At 47.1% G+C, this 16,668-nt stretch overlaps 1 protein-coding gene and 1 pseudogene across 2 annotated transcripts in view; one reads left to right on the forward strand and one right to left on the reverse strand.

Annotated features, from left to right (window-relative positions):
* Positions 1-16,668, reverse strand: part of Ccnd3 (cyclin D3) — a 91,174-nt gene that overhangs the window by 21,211 nt on the left and 53,295 nt on the right. The gene's annotated exons all lie outside the window — the stretch shown is intronic.
* LOC118569323 lies at positions 11,972-12,707 on the forward strand (annotated as a pseudogene).

A 16,668-nucleotide genomic window follows, 5' to 3' on the forward strand; every position in this document is an offset into this window, starting at 1 on the left:
CCAGTCCCCTTGTGACATGGACTGGTCTCTAACTTTTGGTCCTCCTGCCTCAGTCCTCCATTGGGATTACAGGTATGTACCACCACATTCAGCCTCCATTTCATTAATTTTTTTAAAAAATATCACACTTATTATTGAGTGTATGGGAGACAGGGAGGGTTTCTGTGAGCACAGCAAGGGTACTGACCTCAAAGGACAGCTGTGGAGAGAGAGATCAGTTTTCTCCTTCCACTATGGGCTCTTTTTTCTTTTTCGAGACAGGGTTTCTCTTGTAGCCCTGGCTGTCCTGGAACTCACTCTGTAGACCAGGCTGGCCTGGAACTCACAGAGATCCACCTGCCTCGGCCTCCTGAGTGCTGGGATTAAAGGCGGGCTCCACTATGGTTTCTGAGAACTCAAGTCCTCAGGCTCAGCAGCAGGCACCTTTATCCACTGAACTACTTTGTTAGACTGTAATTTTTTTTCTAAAATTGAAAGCTGGTAATGGGCACAAGTTATAAAAGAGCACTGTTTTCTGGTTCTGTTCCAGACTTTTCATTTTTGGTGGTGGATAAGCACATAAAAATGTATTTGACAGTGCAAGTATAAAATCCAGCGTGGAGCCATACAGCTGTTCTGACTGTGTAGAAGCTCATTAAGACTTTGGCTGGCCCCCAAGTGTGTGAGTGTCCACAGGCACACCTGTAACACACACTCACACACACACACACACACACACACACACACACACACACACACAGAGAGAGAGAGAGAGAGAGAGAGAGAGAGAGAGAGAGAGAGAGAGAGAGAGAGAGAGAAGCACAAATGAGTGTTTCAGTCTCGGTAACAAATCGATGGTCCCTTTCTCTCTGTGGTGGATTCAGATGAATGATTGACAACACGGGGATGCTAGCTTGGGTCTGACTCTCCTCTGCCACTTGCTTATTCAAGTGTGACCTGGAGGAGATGATCTGACTCTTCGTCTACAAACTAGGGTAGCAATCCCTATGTCTAGGCCAACATAGAGTGCTGGAGCAGATACTTAACACCGGCCAAAGGGGAATGGAGCCAGTGAGATGGCTTAGTAGGCAAAGGCTCTTGCTGTACAAGCTGAGCCTGGGCCCTAGAAGCCACGGAAGGCTGGAAGCAGAGGATTGGTTCCAAAAGGCTGTACTCTCCACACAAGTGCCATGGCACGCACACGCACACGCACGCACACACACACACACACACACACACACACACACACCATCATCCATACATATGGTAAAGATAAATGAACTTTTACAAGTGGCCAAATGGTTCATTGGGTGAAGGCACCTGCCACCAAGACTGAAGACCCAAGTTCAATTCCTGGGACCCACATGACAGAAGCAGCAAGGCCACTCCACAATTGTCCTGACATCTACATGATGTCAAGGCACTCAAATGTGTGCTTGCAAATGTGTGTAATCAAACAATTTTTAGGGCTGGAGTGATGGATCAATGGTTAAGAGCACCACCTGCTCTACCAGAAGACCCAAGTTCAATTCCCAGCACCCACATGGCAACTAACAACTGTCTGTGACTCCAAGATCTGACACCCTCACACAGACATACATGCAGGTAGAACACCAATGCACATAAAAATAATTTTTAGGTAGAATACAGGATGGATGGGCAGATGGACAAATATATGGAAGGAGGGATAAAACAAGTCTAAACAACTCAAAATTCAGAGCAAGTTCTACCCATGCCTGAAGGTGAGATGGTAGGTACCCTACCAAAGAGTGACTTCATGCTCTAGGCAAAGCAGGGAACTGAGATCACATTGCTGCTCATCCTGCTTGGATGCTCAGTCTCTGAAGAAAAATGGGGTAAGTCAGCAGTCCCATATTTTTTGTTTGTTTTTAGAGACAAGGTTTTTCTGTGTAGCCCTGGCTGCCCTGGAATTTGCTCTGTAAACGAGGCTGGAGCATCCCCATTTTCATGAGTTCCCCTTCAGCAGAAAAAGGTTGAGCACATGGCAGGAAGAAAGACCATGGGAGCAAGCCCAGGCCAAGCAGAAGCATCTGGTCCCTGAGCAGATAAGAGACAGGTCAGCTCTACTCTCCCCTGATAGGCAGTTGCCATTGCTGAGACTTGCCGAGGAGCCCCAGAAGTGCCTTGAGCAACACATTCTTCACCCCCACCCCACCCCCACCCTGCAGATAGCTTCATGGAGCCCAGGCTGGTGTTGAACCGGGTGTGTAGCCCAGGGTGATCCTCCTGCCCCCACCTCCTAAGTTCTGGGACAAAGGTGCCACTGGCTTTCCAGCCCCCTCCACCTCCACTGGCTTTTCCTCCACTGGCTTCCAGATGAAGCTAAAGCCTCAGCTGATGTCCTCAGGCACACCTCCAGGAACTGTCCTGTTCAATTCACTTAGTCAGCTTTCGCATTTCGCTAGTCCCCGCCTCCATCCCAAACTCCCACCGCACGTCCCCACTGGACGTCACATGATGCTCGCTGCTCCAGACCCTCGAAGCCCTCTGTCCATCTTTTGTGTTTTGTGTGTCCATTAACTGGGGTCTGCTGAGTGACCCAAGCTGTAAACATCCACACCATTCTTTCTCAACTTCTCCCATCCCAGGCAACACAACAGTCTGCAAGCCTGCCCGCTTCTTCCAAAATGCTTCTGGAATCTGGTCCTTCCACTTGCTGCTCAGGCATTCCTACCTAACACTTGGACTGGTGTGGTCCCTGTCAGCAGCCAGCATCTCTAACCTGTGCTCCCCAAGCAGTCTGTCTGTCTTCCTCCCTTCTTTCCTTCCTTCCTCCCCTTCCTTCCTTCCTTCCTTCCTTTCTTTTTTTGGTTTTTTGAGACAGAGTTTCTCTGTGTAGCTTTGTGTCTTTCCTGGATCTTGCTCTGTAGACCAGGCTAGCCTAGAACTCACAGAGATCTGCCTGCCTCTGCCTCCCAAAATGCTGGGATTAAAGGCGTGTGCCACCACTGCCCGGCCCAAGCAGTCTTTCAAAACCTTCTGGAATGCACACGCACCCTTCACTTCTTACAAATCTCAAACCCCTTACCACTACAAAATAAAATCCAAAGCTGCCAAAGAAGTTTCAGAACCACCAAGCTCTAGCTTGAAATGTGGCAAGTAGGCCATTAGAAAAAAATAGAAAAGGAAAAAAAAAGGCAAAGGCTGCCGTGGTGTAGGGCTGAGCCCTAAATTCTCTCTCTACCCTTGTAATCTCTTCCCCAACACGGAAGCATCTAGACTTGGGGACATTGAGTGTGCCCGGCATTGGCGTGTTTGCTTAGCTCATAGGCTTCTGTTTACCTAAAACCCTTTCCTCACCCATCTCCATCACTCTAGTAGTGCCCTGTACCCTTTAAGGCCCACTAGAATGTCACCTGTAAAGAACCTCTGCTCCCTGCTGAAATGTGAGGGAGGACCCAGATTCTGCTAAGTGCCTATATTTCAGGGCCCTGTTTTCGGCTGACAGAAGCTTGCTCTTTGAGGCTGCCTGGAGAACAGCTGCCAACCATTCCTAATAAAGGTCACAGAAGCATACACAGAGCAGAAAAGGCAGAGCTACCAAGTGAACCAAATCCTACTAGGCAACCAGCCTATGCATGTCTTCACTCCAGATACCAAACCCCAACACCATGGTAGGGTGGCAAGCTTCCAAGACACAGAGAGGCAAAGGCAGAGGCAGGCTAGGAAGGCAGGATCAATCCTGAGGGGACTGTGCCAGCAGGAGGATCTGAACAAGGCCCAAAGGAAATTTTTGTTTCTGGGTCAGAGTCTAACTGCAGTCCAGGCTGGTCTTGAACCTGTGATATATCTTAGGATGGTCATGCAAAAATCTTCCTCACCACCAGGGCGGTGGTGGCGCACGCCTTTAATCCCAGCATTCGGGAGGCAGAGCCAGGCAGATCTCTGTGAGTTCGAGGCCAGCCTGGTCTACAGAGTGAGTTCCAGGAAAGGCACAAAGCTACACAGGGAAACCCTGTCTTGGAAAAAAAAAAAAAAAAAATCTTCCTCACCACCTCCCAAGCTAAAGTTCCAGGGATACCACCATGCTCAGCCTAAGTGCAAATTACGTATTCTGACTTTTGACAGGTCACGCTGGCGCCAAACTCCGGGTCTTCCTGCCTCCACCTCTCAATAATGAGATTACAGCACATGGCACTATGTTGAAGGCTTTAAAATAAACATTGACACATATGGGGCAGGTACAGTGGGGCACACCCTCAGTCCCAGCACTCAGGAGGCAGCGGCAGGCAGAGTTTTGTGAGTTGAACGCCAGCCTGGTCTACATAGGGAGTTTCAGGTCAGGCAGGGCTATAGAGTAAGTCCTTGTCTCGAAATACACAAACAACATATATATCACCACGTGTGTATTCAAGTTCTAGTATCCTATGCTACAGCACAGGCAGATAAGGGTTAACAGTAATTTATTGTACACTTCAAACTTGTTAAAGGGCTTTAATCAAAACCAGAAGTGGAGTTCTAAGCATTTAGGGTCTGGGGACATGTAAGTGGGAAGTCATTAAAAGGTTCTTGTAAATAAACCCCTGAAAAATTCCAAGCACAGCGGCATGGCTCCCTGGACTATGCTCCCAATTATTTGGAGGCTGAAGCAGAATTGATAGTTTAATGCTAGCTTGAGCTACACAGCAAAACACTATCTCAAACACGGAACAGGGAACCTCAATATTTTATTTTTTGTTATTTTATTTGTTATTGTCTCATTTATTTATTGTTGTTGTTTCCCGGAGACAGGGTATCTCTGTGTAGCCCTCGCTGTCCTGGAACTCACTTGGTAGACCAGGCTGGCCTCCAACTCACAGAGGCCTACCTGCCTCTGCCTCTGCCTCCCCAATGTTAAGATTAAAGACATGTGCCACCACTGCCCAATAAAACTTCTCTTTTCACATTTTATTTGTGTATGTGTGTAAGGGGTGCATGTTGTGTGTTGCGGGGGATGGGGTAGGTGCATGTTGTGTGTGGGAAGAGAAGTGTATTTACCTCACTTAATGTGTGGTGATCAGGACTATTTGAAGGAGTGGGTCTTCGCCTTCATCATGTGGGTTTGGGGGTTCCAACCCTGCCATCAGGCTTGCCAGGCGCCAGGTCAGAAAATTACCAAGACCCAAGCAGGGATGGAAGATGAAGTCAGTCCTGTGTGGGGACATTTCTCTCTGGATTCTACTGAGTCAGGAACTCTGAAGTCTCGGGCACAGGAAGCTGAGCCCAGGGTAGATGCTGTCATGTAAGGAATGTGAGAGAGTGGACAGCAGCAAACATCTATACTTAAGAAGGAGGTGAAGAGGCCACTGAGGGAGACAGACAGCCTAGGACGTCAGAGGGAATGTTCACAAGGCCGCCCGAGTGCTGGCCAGGATCCCTCCCTCCAATAGACCTCCAAGTATTGGGTGGACTGACTTGCCCTTCAGAGGCCCACCCCTAGGACACATTCCTCCTTTAGATATGCTAACAGAGGCCAAAGGGTAAAGGTCGAGGCTTGCTCTGCCTCACAGCCTTTGTGTCTCTCTCAATCGGTTGCATATCTTTGCTCTGACCCATTATGCTCTGATTCACACGTGAACTATCTCCATTTCAGTTTCTGGGAAGAAGACTCTACACTGACTTCCCATGATACATGGGATGTGACCACATACATAAACCAAGTAGACCAGGAGCTGGGATCAAATAGGAGCTCTGCCTGGGCACACTGGCTGTAGCACTTATGCCTCAGTGTTCTTGTCTATACAGCAGGGTAATCTAAATTGCCTGGTGGGTAGAGGTGGTCTAAAATGTCCAGTTTATAATACATGCAGTTATTCTACATTTTCTGCTGCACTTCATGCCCTGTTCCACAGCTATGATGTGATACAGGTTACAATGGCTGAGCAGGGAAATGCAGAAATTGAGGATGGCCCTGACCTACACAGTGAGAACCTGTCTAAAGGAAGGAAGGGGAAGTGTGCATTGATTGACTCACTGACTGGTTTGCAATACTAGGCCTCTTACATGCTAGACAAGCATTCTCTCACGGAACCAGTCCTTTATCTTTACAAATGCTATTATTTTTTAAAATTGGTACGTGTTTATGTGGTATGAGGGGAGGCATGCTTATGTATGCATTGTGCACGTGTGCATGTGTGCGTGTGCCAGTATTTGCATCCATGTGAGTGCAGAGGCCAGAGAAGGATGCTGGCTATCTTCCTCGGTCTCTACTTTATTCCCTTGTGACAGGGTCCCTTACTGAACCTGAGGCTACCATTTTGGCTAGGATTGCTGGTCATCGAGCACCCCACAGCACCTTACCTCTGCCCCTCAATTTGGGGGTCACAGTCATGCGAAGCTTTGCCTAGGCTTTTTATTTTGTTTTGTTTCATTTGTTTTTTAAGCCATAATTTCTCTGTGTAGTCCTGGCTATCCTGGGACTCGTTTTGTAGACCAGGCTGGCTCCGAACTCACAGAGATCTTCCTGCCTCTGCCTCCTAAATTCCTAAGTTCTGGATTGCATTCACCACCGCCTCCAGGTTAGCCTAGCTTTAATGTGTGCACTAAGCTTTCAAACTCAGGTCCCCGTGATTGTACAGCAAGTACCTTTGCCAGTGAGCCAAGCCCCTAGTCCTATTATGGCTATTCCTCTCTCCGTCCTTTCCTTTTGTGCTATGTTGAGACAGGGTCTCCTGTAGTTCAGGATGGCCTTGAACTCACTAAGTAAGAGAAGATGACTTTGAACTCCTGATCTTCTTGCCTCCACCTGTCTGAACACTGGGATTGCACAGTGCTAGAATTATAGGAATGCAATACCATGTACTCTGTGCATGTGTGTGTGTGTGTGTGTGTGTGAGTGAGAGAGAGAGAGACAGAGAGAGAGAGAGAGAGACAGAGAGAGAGAGAGAGAGAGAGAGAGAGAGAGAGAGAGAGAGAGAGAGAGAGAGAGAGAGAGAAGGGTACCCTAGACTGATCTTGAATTCCAAATGGTGGGATTATAGGTATGTGCCACCAGGCCAGACATCATCCCCAAGTGATTCTGAAACTGAGCTGAGGTCTACAGAACTTTCCCGAGGCAGGACTCAACCCTCTTTGTCTTGTACCTCTATATAAAGAATTTATCTTACATAACTGGGCATGGTGATGGATTCCTACGAACTCATCATTCAAGCATTAAGTGGCAGAAGGACCAGAGATTTAAGGTCATCCTCAGCTGTATAATGAAGCCGAAGCCAACGTGGGCTACAAGAGATCCTGTGTCAAGATAAAAACAAGCGGGTAGGTGGTGGCGCACACCTTGAATCCCAGCATTCGGGAGGCAGAGGCTGGCAGATCTTTGTGAGCTCAAGGCCAGCCTGGTCTACAGAGTGGTTTCCAGGACAGGCTCCAAAGCTACAAAGAGAAACCCTGTCTCAAAAAAAACAAAACAAGCTGGGTGGTGGTGGCCTTGGCGGCGCATGCCTTTAATCCCAGCACTCAGGAGGCAGAGCCAGGTGGATCTCTGAGTTCGAGGCCAGCCTGGGCTACCAAGTAAGTCCCAGGAAAGGCGCAAAGCTACACAGAGAAACCCTGTCTCGAAAAACAAAAAACAAAAAACAAAAAACAAAAAACAAAAAAAAAGATAAAAACAAATAATCCAACCAGTTTATGGACCTCTGGGAGATCAAGGACAGTCAAGAGTCCAGACAGACAGAGATACCAAGTAAGACCCTGTCTCAAAAGCAAACAAACAAACCCACAATGAACTGGGTCAGTAACTGCTTCTTGGTGGGATGTTCTATCCATCCCATATCGGAAATTCCCAGAGGGCCAGCCCCCTCCTAAACTGAATATAATTATTCTCAAATCAATAATCTATTGAGTCAGGCCTCTGCATCATAACAATTGTCTTATTATCAGAGCGCAACTAGAACTTCCTAATTTATTAATGTATTCCCTCATTTGCAGTTACCCCCTAAGCTCTCCACAGCATAAATAATTGAGAATTCACAAAATTCTGGGGTTGGGCTAGGACAGATGAAAAGAGAAGGGAGCCAAGCATGGTGACTCATGACTGTTGCCCCAGCCGTTGGAAGATGAAGTCTGAAGGATCAGCAGTTCAAGGCCAGCCTGGGATACATGAGACCCTGTCTCCAAAAGGAAAGAAAAGACCCACAGTCCCATCACTCAGGAGGCTGTGGCAACAGGATTATCCCATGTTCCAGCCTAAACTACAGAGTAAGACTTGGAGGAGGGAGGGATAGGAGAGGGAAACAGACAAGAAAGGGGGCTGAAGACACAACTCAGTGGCTAAGAGCATTTGCTACTATTGTAGAGAATCGAGTTCAGTTCCCGGCACCCACATGGAAGCTGGCAACTGCCTAGAGCTCCAGTTCCAGTGGATCCAGCACCTTCTTTTGGCCTTTTTTACATGGTATCTGCATATATGTGAACATGCAAACATGCACACACAGAGATAAAAATAAAATCAACTGTAGGTTGAGTATGGTGGCACATGCATGCCTTAGTCCCAGAAATGAGGAAGCAGAGGGTCCAGCTTGGTCTACATAGTGAGACCTTATCTAAAAAATGTGTGCGTGAGTACCTGTTCTAGCCTTCGTTTGTTGGGCTAGGGAGATAGCCTGCCTCATAAACATAAGGACCCATGGAGGTATGTACCTGTAAATACTATATTTTAAAACATACTTCATATACCACAAATGTATTTTAATATATATTTTGAAGTTGACTACGAGAATACTAATATATTTAAACAGAAAATGGGCTTAGTCCAGATTAGTTCTTTCTCAGCAAACTCAGCCCCTAGAAGACTTAGTGACCAAATGTATTGTTTTCTTACACCAAAGCTCAGCGAGGTGAGCTAAACTATCCAGGTCACACAGCCAGCAAGAGGTGGAGACAGCATTTGGACCCAGATCATAGAACCCAAGATTAGGACTTAATGATCTAAGTGGATCAGAACTGGCAGCAGCCAGAATCAGGGACACAAAGGAGGGAAGCTTGCTGTTGTTCCTAGGCCCAAGGAGAAACCAGAGGAAGTGAGTCCCAGGAACCCAGGCTGAAACACAGAGTGACCATAGCTGCAGACGGCTGGGACTCTCTGGCACAGGAATAAAAGATATGGGAAGGGAAATTCCTCCAGGAAGAGAACACATTTTTGAGGAATTTGTGTTTTTGTTGGGTCATCTCTGATTTCAGGCCCTTGGTATCTTCCTTGAGTCACAGAGAACATCTTGAAAGAGATAAGCGGTGGAGCAGAGTGGCAGTCTCTCTCTCTCCCTTGGGCCGGGTTTGGGGAGGGGGCTTTCTGCCCTGGAAGTCTGACCACACACAGCTCCTCTTTCTGACCAAGGGGTAGTACTTCCACTGCCTAGCTTCCTCATTCTCCCCTGCAGCTCATCAAAAGCAAACGATGACATTAGGGGCTGGAGCGAAGGCTTAAGAGCACGTGTTACTCCTGCAGAGGACCCAGGTTCAGTTCCCACACCCACATGGTGGTTCACAACCATCTGTGACTCCAGTTCCAGGGGGAACTGCTATGGCTTGCTATTAGCTCTGACCCCCAGGCAACTTTCTTTATTAACATACAAATATAATCACATTTCAGTACATTGCAGAAGCTGGGCGGTGGTGGCGCACACCTTTAATCCCAGCACTTGGGAGGCAGAGCTAGGCAGATCTCTGTGTGTTCAAGGACACAGCCAGCATGGCAGACACATGCCTTTAATCTCAATACCAGCCATAGAAGACCTGGAGGTCTGTACAGACAGGCAGTGACGAGGAGGAGGTCATGTAGTTGGGTTTACAACCAATGAGAAGGCAGAACAGAAAGTCAATAAAAAGGACAGACACACAGGAAGTAGGCCTCTTTCTGAGGGGAAGGATGACAGCGGCAGTGAAGGGTAAGAAAGGCGGTTTTAAGTCTCAGCTCACAGCTGCTCTCAGCTCCTGCTCTGACCTCTTGGGCTTTTAACTCTGCAATTGGCTGTGTTTCTTATTTAATAAGACTGTTCATCTACACTGGAGAAACTTCTGGCTACAGGGATCCTATGATTTCTGATCTCAGGGATCAGGCAAACATATGGTGCATGGTACATAGAAATGTATGCAGGCAAAACACTCATACACATAGAAAAAATGGTATTAACAAATGCTTAACAAGAAATTCAGTATACAAGCAACTCAGCATTTTCAGATCACCTATGGAAGGCTTGTAATGGGACACCCCAAGATTTGATTGCCAGCCCCGCCATTTTTGAGCTTGGATAGGGGACTAAGCCTCAGCTGCTTCATCTGTAGAATGGGTCTATCCATTTCGGCCTATAAGCATGAGTCAAATGCTGAGTGAGGAAAGAGGGGTAAGGATCATGGCATGCAATGGGCATTCCATGGGCAGCTGCTCCTGTGTGCCAGGCACTGCTGGTAACTAAAATAAAAAAACCATGCCTAGGTTCTCTGTGAGCTACTGAGGGGGAGAGAGAAGTGTTGAATCAATATGATGACATGCCTCCTGGAGGTGGACTTTTCTTTCCCACTAGCCAGTTTTCAGATGACCACACAGAGACTTAATAATTATAAATGCTCAACCTTTAGCTTAGGCTTGTTTTTAGCCAACTCTTATAACTTAAATTAACCCATTTCTATTAATCTATATGCTGCTCCGAGACTTGTTTACCTCATGTATATACTTTCCACCCTGCTTACTCTACATCTTATGGTGTCTCAGACTCCACCCTTCTCTTCCCTAGCATTCTCTCTGTCCTGAAAATCCTGCCTAGCCACCAGTCAATCAGCTTTTTATTAACAATGAGAGCAACACATCTTCATAGTGTACAGAAGGATTATTCCACAGCAGCCTCCTACTGTAGAAGCTGATTTTTTTTTTTTTTCCAGTTTTGGAGACAAGGTTTCTCTGTGTAGGCCTGGCTGTCCTGGATCTCACTCTGTAGACCAGGCTGGCCTTGAACTCACAGAGATCTACCTGCCCCTGCCTCCCAAGTGCTGGGATTAGAGGTGTGAGCCACCACCGCCAGGCTCAGAAGCTGATTCTTAAGGCAATAGACAAAGATGGTTCTGGAAGACAGAATGGGTACAGGGACGGGCTCAGGAGGATCTATAGCAATGGTTCTCAGCCTGTGAGCCTCTGCCCCTGTGGCAGAACTCTATCTCCAAAAATATTTACATTACAATTCATACAGCAAAATTACAGTTATGAAGTAACAATAAAAATAATTTATGAGTGGGGTGTGGTGGCGCATGCTTTTAATCCCAGCACATGGGAGGCAGAGCCAGGCCTCTGAGTTCGAGGCCAGCCTGGGCTACAGAACGAGAACAAGGACAGGCTCCAAAGCTACACAGAGAAACCCTGTCTCGAAAAACAAACAAATTATGGTTAAGGGGGTCACAGCATTAGGAAGGTTGAGAACCACTGCTCTATAGGCGGCTGACAGTTGTAGATGGCAGGGGAGACAGAACATTTTCTTTAATAGTGTAGCCACTGGGGAGTTGCACACACTCCTGTAAGTAACCCCTTCTCTCCCCACCCACATTCCTGTGAGCAGCTCTCCTGAAACCCATTAGGTCACTTAGCTGATTGGCTTTTCTTTTCTTTCCTTTTCTTTTTCTTTCTTTTTTTTTTTTTTTTTTTGTTGTTGTTTTTTGTTTTTGAGACAGGGTTTCTCTGTGTAGTTTTGGTGCCTGTCCTGGATCTCACTATGTAGACCAGGCTGGCCTGGAACTCACAGAGATCCACCTGCCTCTGGCTCCCGATTGCTGGGATTAAAGGCGTGCACCACCACTGCCTGGCCTAAAGGAGGCTTTTGCAGCTGATTGGTTTTTGTCAATTTGATACAAACCTAGATATATCTGAGAAGAGGGAACCTCAATTGAGAAGATGCCTCAAAGGACTGGCCTGTGGACAAGTCTGTATCACTGGGACAGTGCCATCCCTGGGCAGGTGGTCCTGGGATGTGTAAGAAAGCAGGCTGAGTGCTCTCTCCTCCAGCCAAGCAAGATGCCCAAGGGAAAGAAGGCCAAGAGGAAGAAGGTGGCTCCAGCCCCCGCTGTCATGAAGAAACAGGAGGCCAAAAAGGTGGTGAATCCTTTGTTTGAGCAAAGGCCTAAGAACTTTGGCATTGGGCAGGACATCCAGCCCAAAAGAGATCTCACACGCTTCGTCAAATGGCCCGGCTACATTAGGCTGCAGCGGCAAAGGGACATCCTCTCTCTATAAGTGGCCCAAAGTACCTCCTGCCATTCACCAGTTCCCCCAGGCTCTGGACTGGCAAACAGCTATCCAGCTGCTCAAGCTTGCCCACAAGTACAGGTCAGAGAGAAGCAGGAAGACAAGCAAAGGGTGCTGGCCCGTGCTAAGAAAGCTGCTGGCAAAGGGGATGTCCCAACTAAGAGACCGCTGGTGGTCTTCCTGCCTGCCCTGTGTCAAAAGATGGGGGTCCCCTACGGCATCATCAAGGGAAAGGCCAGTCTGGGCGGCTGGTCCACAGGAAGACATGCACCACTGTTGCCTTCACACAGGCTAACTCAGAAGACAAGGGTGCTCTGGCTAAGATGGTGGACGTATTAGGACCAGTAACAACGACAGATATAATGAGATCTGCAGCCACTGGGGAGGCAGCGTCCTGGGTCCTAAATCTGTGGCGCGGACTGCCAAACTGGAAAAGGCAAAGGCCAAAGAACTTGCCACTAAATTGGGTTAAATGTACACTGCTAAGTTTTCTGTACATAAATATAATTACAAACTTTAAAAAAAGAAAGGAAGGAAGGAAGAGAGAACGCACGCAAGCAGGCTGAGCAAGCCGTGAGGAGCAAGCCAGCAGGCAGCACTCCTCCAACGCCTCTGCTTCAGTTCCTGCTCTATGGACGGTGTCTGCTCTGGGGTCATTTCCTCCAGCTTGTGGTCAAAAGACAATTGAGACTGTTCAGTCACTTAAGGTCACAGAGCTGAGGGGACACCCTTCAGGAAATCTGCACTTCAAGCTTATAGTAATAATCTTACTTCCTCTCATTCATTTATCCCTTCCAAGGCAGGAAATAGATCCTTAAGTATAATATATATATATATATATATATATATATATATATATATATACATACACACACATATATATACACATATGTGTGTATATATTATATGTGTATGTATATGTGTGTATATGTATGTGTGTACATACATATAAATGTGTGTGTGTACACGCGTGTGCGCGCACGCTCTTGTGTACACATGGGGGTGGGTGTGCATGCATCCATGCATGAACATATGGACATCAGGTGTCTTCTTCTGTAGCTCCTCACATTTTCTTTTTTAATTTTATTTTCTTATTTGAGACAGTGTCACAAAATGTAGCCCTGGCTGACCTGAAACTATGTAACTCAGGCTGGCCTTGAACCCACAGAGATCTGCCTGCATCTGCCTCCCAAGTGCTGGGATTAAAGGTGAGTGCCAACTACATCTGGCTCCACTTTATTATTGTTGTTGTTATTATTTTACTTTTAATTACATGTGTATATGTGTGCCTGTGTATGGGTTTAAACACACGAGCTTGTGGATTCCAGAAGAGGGAATTAAATGCCCTGGGTTAGAGTTACAGGTGGTTGTGAATCTCCTGATGTGGGTGCTAGGAGCTGAACTCAGATCTTCTGCAAGAACACACAGTGCTCTAAAATGCTGAGTGCCTCTGTAGCTTCCCCAGCATATCTTCTTAGACCCCTCACTGGCCCTGCAGCCCATCAGTTTGGCTAGGCTGGATGACCAATGTATACCAGGAATCCTCCTGTCTCCCATCTCTGGAGTGCTGACATTGTAAGTGTGCCCCACACATGTGGTATGTGCCCATTTTGTAAAAACAGAAGCATTATCTCATTTTATTTTCCCAGTGGTCCTATACAATAAGTGTTTATTATCTTCATTTTGTGACTAAAGAAACAGAGACTCAAGAGTCACTTAGGATCTTACATAGATAAAACCAATAGAGGTGGTACAAACCTGTAATCTCAACACTCAGGAGGTTTGACAGGGTTTCAAGGTTGAGGCCAGCCTAGGCTATATGTCAACAGCTGGTCATAATAAATAAATAGTTGTTATTTGTTATATGATATATGTAAATACACATAAAGTTGTTTTTAAAATAGCAGGAACAGAGCCTGTAAAGTTCTCAGTACAATACTGAGGATGTTACAAATGAAGTAAACAGACAAACAAACAAATAAATAATAAATGATAGCCAACACATTGCAGTTTGAATGTAGGGACAGATGCAGGAGGACTGTGAGTTCCAGGCAAGCCTGGGCTAAATCGACTGTCTCAAAAGATAAAATAAAATTGATGGGCTGCTAAGATGGCCTCTTGGGTAAAAGCACTTTCCACACAAGCCTGATGAACCTTTGGTTGAAGGAGAGAACCTCAGAACTCACAAGCATCCATGACACCCACACCCACAGTTACATGGCCACAGCACACAGACACAATCCTAAGATAGTATAGACAGGAGAAAGGTGCATGCCCAGTGTCCTGTGTAGCCCCCACTTTCTGTAAGTGAGTTTGTTCAATGTACTTTAAGTGATGAAAGCTTCCTGTGGCTTCTGGGGTGTTTCTTCCTCACTATGATCTCCCTTGCTTACTGGACATCATGAAGGTTATTACCATGATGTGACCAGGGAGCTTAGACAGCCCTGACTCTTGAATCCCAGGTCATAAACCCTATTAAGGTAGCTTGGATAAGACCTTAGGTTCTAGAAGCTTCCTCCTCCCTCCTCTATAAGATGCTGGCCGGGGCTGGTGGACAGCTCACCAGGCACTTGCTGCCAAGCCTGATGACCCAAGTTTTATCCCTGCTATGATGGAGAAGAAAACTGACTCTCAAGAGCTGTCCCTGGACTTCCACATGTGTGCCAACGTCATGAACAAAACAAGTAAATAAATAGTGCAATAATTGTTTTCAGTGCTGGATGTTAGCATTCATAAAGTTATTTGTAATGATAGCTAGGACACAGCCTGGGCAGTGCCCACGACCAAGCTCAGGATGCCACAGATGAAAAGCATCATGGTGAGATTCATCTGGTGATGGTCTTGGGCCTTCTTATCAGTTAGGACTTGAAATGTTGGAGTACATGTGTGTGTGTGTGTGTGTGTGTGTGTGTGTGTGTGTGTGTGTGTGTGTGAAGGCCAGAGGTTGACATCTGTTGTCTTTCCAGATGGCTCTTCATCATTCTTTGAAGATAAAGTCTCTCCCTGATTGTCTAGGCTAACTGGTCAGCAGGCTCTGGGGATACACCTGTCTCCATCCATCCTGCACAAAGGTTAGAGACCAGGCCCTGCTATCTTATGTGGGGCGCTGGGGATCCAAACCCACATCCTGATGCTGCTCAGCAGGCTCCTCATCCACTGAGCCGTCCCCCAGCCCCAGGAAAGTTGAACATTAAAGGAAATACTTTAAAGGGGCAGAGAGTTGAGAGGAGCAGGGAAGGACATAGGATGAATGGTCCCTAGGACTCCAGATGGCTGAGCTGGGGAGAGAATGGTCCCACCCTGCCCTGCCCCTCCCACACGTGTCTGGGAAATGTCAGTGAGATGCTAGGCTGGAAAACACTGAAGAACGCTACAATACCCAGAGAGGGAATTACAAATACTTCTGAAATGCATCCCAAATCTCCCATCTCAGCAGCCTGTGCCAAACCCCTGCTGAATAGCACTGCTCTGTTCTTCCTTCTCTCCACCCTGGCACCATTACTAATCAGAACTTCCTCTCCTGCTCCAGTGGTCGACTCCAGGCCTCCAATTCCAGTCTCAGAAACCCTTTACACAAAGAAGCAAGCTGATAAACCCAACCACATTCATGCCATTCCCCTCTCTCTCTCTTCCCCCCCTGAAAAAAATAAAATAAAAACAACTAAATGTCCCACCTGTAGAAGACCCAGTAAATGAGCCAACCTTCTACTAGAATGTTATACATAGTACTCTTTAGAACGTTGTATCATATTATACATATTATATGGATTACTTTGTTTTTGTTTAATTTAGTGTGTGTGTGTGTATGTATTCTCCAGTGAAAGCATACATGTGGAGATCACAGGGCACCTTTCAGGAGTCAGATCTCTCCTCCCCACCTCAGTAAATCAGGGTCTCTCTCTCCCACCTCAGGAAGTCAGGGTCTCTCCCACCTCAGGAAGTCAGGGTCTCTCTCCCACCTCAGGAAGTCAGGATCTCTCTGTCCCACCTCAGGAAGTCAGGGTCTCTCTCACCTCAGGAAGTCAGGGTCTCTCTCTCCCACCTCAGGAAGTCAGGATCTCTCTCCCACCTCAGGAAGTCAGGATCTCTCTCCCACCTCAGGAAGTCAGGATCTCTCTCCCACCTCAGGAAGTCAGGATCTCTCTCCCACCTCAGGAAGTCAGGATCTCTCCCACCTCAGGAAGTCAGGGTCTCTCTCCCACCTCAGGAAGTCAGGGTCTCTCTCCCACCTCAGGAAGTCAGGGTCTCTCTCCCACCTCAGGAAGTCAGAGTCTCTCTCCCACCTCAGGAAGTCAGGATCTCTCTCCCACCTCAGGAAGTCAGGGTCTCTCCCACCTCAGGAAGTCAGGATCTCTCTCCCACCTCAGGAAGTCAGGGTCTCTCTCCCACCTAAGGAAGTCAGGATCTCTCTCCCACCTCAGGAAGTCAGGGTCTCTCCCACCTCAGGAAGTCAGGGTCTCTCTCTC

Source organism: Onychomys torridus, chromosome 18 (genome assembly GCF_903995425.1).
Source record: "Onychomys torridus chromosome 18, mOncTor1.1, whole genome shotgun sequence".
Taxonomy (NCBI): Eukaryota; Metazoa; Chordata; class Mammalia; order Rodentia; family Cricetidae; genus Onychomys; species Onychomys torridus.